The sequence below is a fragment of the Bidens hawaiensis genome, unplaced genomic scaffold (genome assembly GCF_021521415.1).
Source record: "Bidens hawaiensis isolate Kalapana, Puna unplaced genomic scaffold, B.hawaiensis_p1.1 tig00087901_1, whole genome shotgun sequence".
In the NCBI taxonomy this organism is placed as follows: domain Eukaryota; kingdom Viridiplantae; phylum Streptophyta; class Magnoliopsida; order Asterales; family Asteraceae; genus Bidens; species Bidens hawaiensis.
This window is the reverse complement of record NW_027506802.1, coordinates 1-8,053: the sequence shown is the minus strand read 5'-3', so window position 1 is coordinate 8,053 and position 8,053 is coordinate 1.

Below are 8,053 nucleotides of genomic sequence, written 5' to 3'. Positions count from 1 at the left end.
AAAAATTTAATTAGACTCCTACGACTCAAACGAAAATAAAAATAGCACGTATATAGCAAATAAGTCCAATTAAAACTAACGCAATTGCCAAGAGTCCCCGGAAACGGCGCCAAAAACTTGGTGTGCTCAAAACAGTCAATTAAATATTAACTGATTTAGACAAGTAATAAAAACTAGACCTAAGACTCAACTACACAAAACACCGGCAAGTGAACTGGTCAATTGTACTAAAGCTAAGTAAGTCCGGAATATCGAACCCACGGGACTCTATATATTACGTTAATTAACTAATTAGACTCGACTTACGACACGACTATTTATTATTAATGTTTAAAGGGGGTTTTTAAACTAAGATTAAACTAAGAAAGTAAATAAACAAACAAACTAGAAAACAAGCAATTAATCACGAGATCGAAACCAATCTGAGAAGGAATCTACCTAGGTAAGAATCCCATGCATCAACAATCATCAAGCAATGGAGAAATAACATGATATGGAAACTGATTTCTAAATATATTCATCTAACAGACCCTAAAGGACCCTTGACCGAATCAAACGACATCCCAAAGGATAATTATTAGATTATTAAGCAATCAGTAATATTGATTTCCTCACGATTATCAAATAGGGTTAATTAATAGTATCTAAAGCAAGTAATCTCACGAAACACTAAACCCTAGATAACTTGATAAACGAAACACGACATCATGAAAAAGGATCAACACAATAAGCAAGAATATTGTCTCTAGTCTATCCTAGCATGCGATTGACCAAGACACATGAACAACTCCTCACCTTACAGCTATTGGAATTTAGCAGAACATTCAAAACCCTAACCAACTATCAACAAGCTTCTATGATCTAATGGGCCCATTCAATCACAATAATCAAAACACCAAGTAATGATTAAACATAAATACTAAATCTAAAGAACACAATCAAGAGATAAAAGATCTATGTGAAGCAATAGTTAATAATCAACCAAGATAATAAACATTCATATGCATCATGAAAGCAAAATCAAGTCTTTTACTATTAAAATAACGAAACCATAATCAAATCAATTGTCCAAAGCAAGAATCAAGTCAATACATGTTCATCAAACCTAGGTAGACATGAAGTCTAGCCTAGAATCATTATTAAAAACAATCCTAAACAAGTATTAATAATAAAGAGGAAAGACATGAAAAATAATGAACAAGGAATGAAAGTTAGAGCGATAAAAACCTTTGCAATTGATCCTTGAACACCCGTATGAAAGAACACTCGATACTCCTTGGTTCATAGCTTCAAAATACCTTCAAAACCTTTGTTCTATCTCCAAAATCGGCTGCCAAAAGTTTTCAATTCGTCTAGGTTTGCAATCTTAAGTTTATATAGCGAGAAACGGGCTTGGACTTGCAAAAATATGTTGATCAGAATGCCTAGGCGCCCCGCGACCGGCCTAGCCTTCCCCGTCGCGCGGCGCGGCGCCCTTTAGGCGGAGATTTTTCTTTTTTTTTACTTTATTAAATATCTTGTAAAATCTTGATAAATCTTCTTCCTTGAACTCCAAGTAACGCTTAGAACCTTCTAGACCTTCTTTTCCTTGACTTTCAAACCACCATCTACATGCGAACAAATCAAAACACTAAGTGGAATAATCATGTAATCATTAACGAGCAAAACGAACTTAAACTTCTCATGAAAAGATAGAAAGAATTAAGTTTAACATGCAAGACACCAAAAGATATAAAACATGTAAACATATAATAAACTTGACTCAAAACCTAAATTAATAAAAAATGAACTAAACACGAACTAAACCGAATTTGAAACATTAAAGAAACACAACTTTACAAGGGATTCGATATGTATAAATAGATGTATATCAGACATCACTGTCTACTCAGAGCAAGTGGGCTAAGTATGCTTCATAAGCAAAGGTTTAAAGGATAACACCTACCTATTGTATGCAAGATCAACTGCTGAAATCTAATCGGAATAATGTTGTTTCGACCTCCATTCATATGGGGGATTGTTGGAAGTTTTAAATAAAAGTGTGTGAATGAAGCCTTTATCAATAAATGTGGTAAAAGGTTGTCCCACATCGGATTGGGAACAAAATAAGGAGTGGTTATAAGGTTGAGCCTTCACCACTCGTTTGAATCTTTATGACATGTTTCACCACAAGTTCTACGCGCGCACCGGGGGGGGGGGGTTGCAAATTTGGGTTTCTGGACTATAAATTCATCTAACTCGTGCGTGCCCGCACATCCACCGAACACGAATGCAACTCCAAAAACCTAGGCTCGCGTGAGACAATTTTTTGAATTTGTGTTTGAGATTCAAAATCTAGTCTGGTCAATACCATTAATAATCATTATGAGAATGATATTATTTTCAGTTTTGTAATCTAAAATAATGACTATTATTTGATATTATTATATTTAATGGTCATTAAAATTATTAATTATGATTGTGTGGCTATATAACCAGGACCAGCTCTTCAGCTTAGACACACCGACATACACTGCCTCCTTGCTGCAACAATATTATTTACATTTTTCATTTCTGGCAAGTGATCGAGTCCGGCAGTGCAATGATTCTGCTTCGAACCGGAGTACCCTGGGAATAGACCACGCATCTGTTTAAGGGAATTGTATTAAACACAAGCCCGGTTCACTGTTTCGTGTTTAATTCTATTCTTCTTTTTGATTTTATTATACAAGATTTCTAACAAAATGTTGTGTAGTAAGGTTACTATTGTTAAAAAAGAGGAAGTAATTATTTAAATAAAATATTAAAAAAAACAAGTATAATTACTTTATTTTCAAAGAAAAAAAACCGAGAGAGAATTTTTACTAATAGCGCTAGATAGGTTCATTGGTTTTAAAGGGTTGTGTCGTTGACTAACTAGTAGAGTAGCAGTAGCTAATTAAAACGTCATGTCAGTATCAGATATATATTAAGACTTTAACTAGTTCATTATATATATATATATATATATATATATTTGTTTGATCATCCTGTGTTACGAGGGTTTATTTAAGTTTTTCTTTTTAATCGTTACGTGAATGAACTCAAAAATAGGTTAATGTTAATTGATAAAATGAATATAAAGAAATTATGATTGTTGTGTATACTACATTAAAATTTATGACATTATTATTACTGATCAATAAAATCAATATCTGGAAAAAGGGGAGTATCAAATTATTGTATGGTAAAAAATTCATTTATTTCAATTCTTTAGAAAAAACAAGAAGAAAACAGAGGATCTGTTGAATTTCAAGTAGTAAGTTTCACCAATAAGATACGGAGACTTACTTCACAGTTGGAATTGCAGAAAAAGACTATTTATCTAAGAGAGATCTGCGGAAAATATTTGGAAAACGTCATCGGTTGCTGGCTTATTTGTCAAAACAAAATAGAGCGCGTTATAAAGAATTAATAGAGAGGTTTTGCTATTTTATGATAATTTATTTTATTTTTTTGACGCCGTTTTGTTTTTATTTAATTTAATACATATATATTAGTTTTTTATTATATTAGCATTTGTGTATTTTCAATTGAGATGTGTACGTTTTAGATTTTTAACGAACAAACATAAACGAACATGGGGATATTGATTTTTTTAAATAAACAAACATGAACACATATATTTGTCTAATGAAAAAGGGGACGCTGATGTAGTTGAAGATTGAGGGTAGTATCAAAAGTTAACCGGCGATAGAGTATCGGAAGTTAACCAGTGATGGAGATGATAGACCATCAACAGAGAACATGTAAAGGAGATAAATTAAATTAAGGTTTGATGATGAAAGTGTTTACAAATAAATTGAATCTTATAACTCATTTGAGGGCTATTAGGGTTTGGTAAAACCCATAACCCGTGGAAATTATTCTTTATTGATTACGGTGTTATTCACAAATAAATGAAATGTTATAACCCGTTTAAGGGTTATCCGGGTTTGGTGAGACTCATGACCCGCGAAAATTATTGTTTGATTATGAAAGAGTTTCTCAAATAAATGAGATGTTATAACCCATTTAAGATTATCCGGATTTGATAAGACCCATACCCGCGAATTCGGGCCAAATACATGAGAAGCCTCTATTTATAAATCAAGCAATCCGGTTGCTCTAGAAAATGAGGAAAACAACCTAAGAGCGACATGTAGGATTTCATGGTAGACAATCATATATATATATAAAGTTATTCAAGAGTACATGAGTAACTATTATGTATTTATATACCCTATGTAATTATCATTGTTAATCATAATAATACAATACTGATTACCAAGTTTATCTTGGTATCAAAGCCTTTTTTTTATTTCCTACCTAACCTTCTACATGCTCCACCAACCTTATTGTCAAACCCCGACTTAAGGCCAAGGCGTGTGACTACAAGTTGGTATATGTTTTGTAAATATATCAGAGTTTATTGGTTAATTTTAGCAAAAGACTTTAGGTTTGAATATTAATTACATTGAAAATTTACTTGAGATTTAAATACTCAAGTATTTGGTTTAAAATATATGTTCATATTACAAGGATTCAGTTTATCAAAAATGGAGACATCTTGTAACGCGCTTCTATCTTTTTAAGACTCCAATCCTTGCTATTTCTACTTATGCTTAATTACCTGCAATGGGTTGGAAAAACATGTCAGCTATATGCTGGTGAACACGTATGACTCTATAAAACATTTGAATGACAGTTACAATACAAATATAGTTTTCTCAACAAGCTCAGCGGAAGTATTTCTACTTCCGGTATATGTACCACTGCCCTACACACACAAATGTGTTCTCCGAGCCACATATCCCTTAATAGAGAACTAGTTATGACCGTTTGCCCGCAGCCATGTAGCCTTTGACTGTTTAGGCTGAGCAGTTATGTTTGGATCCAGACACATGTGTAATCGGTCTGAGTGGAATTTATTTTCTACTTTGTATTATAACGTTTTAGAGATCACGTAATCTCATATAAACGTTGACTGACTCTCTAAGACAAACACACGTTCATCTTATCGAGTATAAATATGTTTTGACTGATTTGTAAAGGTTAATGTATTCACCTATACCGTCGGTGTGTGTTTGAAACCTTGACTGTGAATGAGTATGATATTTAACCTATACATAATTAGATTCGTATAAATATCTGAATGGCATTTTGATTAAGCTATAAATCTTAATCTTAATCTTAAGCTTAACCTTGAAATCGTTTATCTTTGATTGTGAATGAAAACACTTAGTTTTACGTGACGTTTGATGTAGCATACTTTGGCTTAATAGGTTATAACACGTTGGTAAGTTTTTCCAGGTAAGTAAACGGGTCCCTCGGTTGATTGGGATTTGTACGAATTACTTTTCCTTAGGCAAGAAACTTACTCTAGTGATATCGCCCTTACAGTTTACTACATACCCGTCAAAATATATCATTGGTTAACATTACTTTGCTATGAAGTAACGTTTATGAAAACTTGTTTATGAATGTGAATGTTTTCAAATACTTTCAAAGTTAAAGGCCATAGCCTCGATTGATATCTAAGCTATAATTCAAATAAATTACACACTCCTACCTTAGTATGGATACTTGGAATGATAATACTAAGAAAACCTTATGGTAGGACCTTGATCTACTCGCTTATGTGATTGCTAACTCGATTATGACTTCGTTACTTGCACAAACTTCGAGAAAATGGAACGTCGGCTCGTTACGGCAATAGGGCACACCTTTCTATGCTAAGTATGTGAAAGAGAAGTGAATTTTGGGATGAAATGGTTCAAGCCCGTCACTCCCCCTTTTATAGGCGTATTTTGGTACCCATCGCGATACACAATAGGTTTCTCTTAACCCCGTCGCGTATCGCGCCGCCGCAAAACGACGCCGCCTTATCTGGTGGTGACACGTGGCCTGCTATATCGTGCCACGTGTTGACACGTGGTTGGCCACATGTCCAGTGACTCAGCATGGTCATCGTGATACGCGATGGCCTTGTTGATCAGGCCGTAGCGTATCGCTACGCCGCCCAGATTTTGGGTTTTTGTGCAAGTCCATCGCTATACGCGATGGGTTAATTGGTTTCCCCGTTGTGTATCGCGATGAGTCTAAATTTTCAGAATTTTCAATTTTAGTCCTTATACTTTACAAGTTAGTTTATTTGGTTAAATTCTTATAAGGTTATAGATGCGGTGTTACACTTATTTTTCGGCGACAGGCGCCACCTCCCACAAACAACATCTTCGACTTCTCTGTCATCATACAATGGTGCTATTAGCAGCTTTCTCCTCAGTTGATAAAACCTCCCACAATTATCACAAATTCAGATTCAAGCTCTCACCCACCAGTTATGGGTACTTGAAGGCAATGTTACAACCATTCCTTATTACCAACAATCTCTTCAGCTATGCCAATGGCACCATACCCTCGTTATCAAGCAATACCTTAGGCCCATTTTCACTAGTGATTTTACAAGTTTTCATCTGTTGGATTACATACGTCGTGTCTCTAGTTGATCTTGTTCTAAATGGTATGGGACGCAAGTAAGAGGACCACGTATGACGAACAACAGGATGATCACTGGATCATATAGATTTTACTTCACTGTAGTTGATGTAAGTGAGTGTGATGGAAGTAAACTGCGGGTTTATGCTTGAAAGCTTTTATATTTAAATGTCTGAAGATACCCAGATGATAAACCGTAAAAAGACTTGTAGTCTCTAGACCTGAGGTATCCCATCAATACAGGAATTAAGGTTATAAAACCATATGCATATGAAGTGTCAACCACTAAAGCTAGACATGCATGATTTAATTTATATCACCGGCTACATAGCATACTCTAACGTTAAACCTACCCAAGCATCGTTTAATAACTTATTCAAATTTCTATAAATTTTTTATTTTCTTTCTACAAATAAACTTAAATGATGCTTAAGTATGACCCGACCTTTCATCTAAGATTTCCACGGACTAAAATGTTTCCCACTAAAATTCATTTTTCTTCGTTTATAACCAACTATCAAACTGTCATTTCATTCTCAAGGTTGATCCTACCGACACATCCCAAGTTAAGTGCGCTTGATTTTATATTATATATTGTATCTTATTTTTAGTAGTTTGAAAACCCAATTTCTAAAATTTTTCATCGTACTCAGGCAAACCTTCTAACTCCAAATCCAAAAACTCATCCTCCTCACACAACTGATTCTCAACCTTTTCCTCAACACCAAACATCAACTCCTTTACTAACGACCTGTGATCGTAACCCATTCTTCTTCGTTTATCTCATCATCAGAGTCACTCCAATGATCAGTAAAAGTGACATGTGACACCGGAGGTGGGACTGACTTCAACATCCATTTTTGTATCCGATACTTGAGCGATCCCATCATCTGACTAGTCTACATATTCCATGACCTCAATATCTTCTTCTTCTTCTTCTTCTTCTTCTTCTTCACCCAGTCTCCTAGCAATGTTTTCTACTGTACGTTGGAGATCAGTAAGAACACCGGGTTGATTTTCACGATGATATCATGCTCAGCTAACTTCTTTTGGGTATCCAAAGCGATATATTGGGTTAACATCTTTTGTATATTCTTTAACTTCTCTAATACACTACTCTCAAAAGGGTTGCTATCAAAATATTGACCACAAAGTGACCCTCTATATGCTAAGGCTGGTGATACAGATCATCATAACAATACGAAGGAGGCCCCTGCGAAACATCTTGTTGCAACAACATAAAAGGGTTAGCATAATTATGTGCCAAGCACCCCACATATTGTGGACATATAAGCGTAAAATGGGGTCCTCCACTAATGTCACACATATTTACTAGACTCAAAAGAATAAAAGACACACACAATATTAAATCCTACGACTTAAAACAAAGATAAAAAAATAGCAAGTATGTAGCAAGTAAGTCTAACCAAAGCAAATAAACACAATCATCAAGAATCCCCGACAACGGCGCCAAAAACTTGATGTGGAAAAAGTTTTTATGAAATTATTAACTAATCTAAAACTCAACTATAAACTACTAACCGGCAAGTGAATCGAT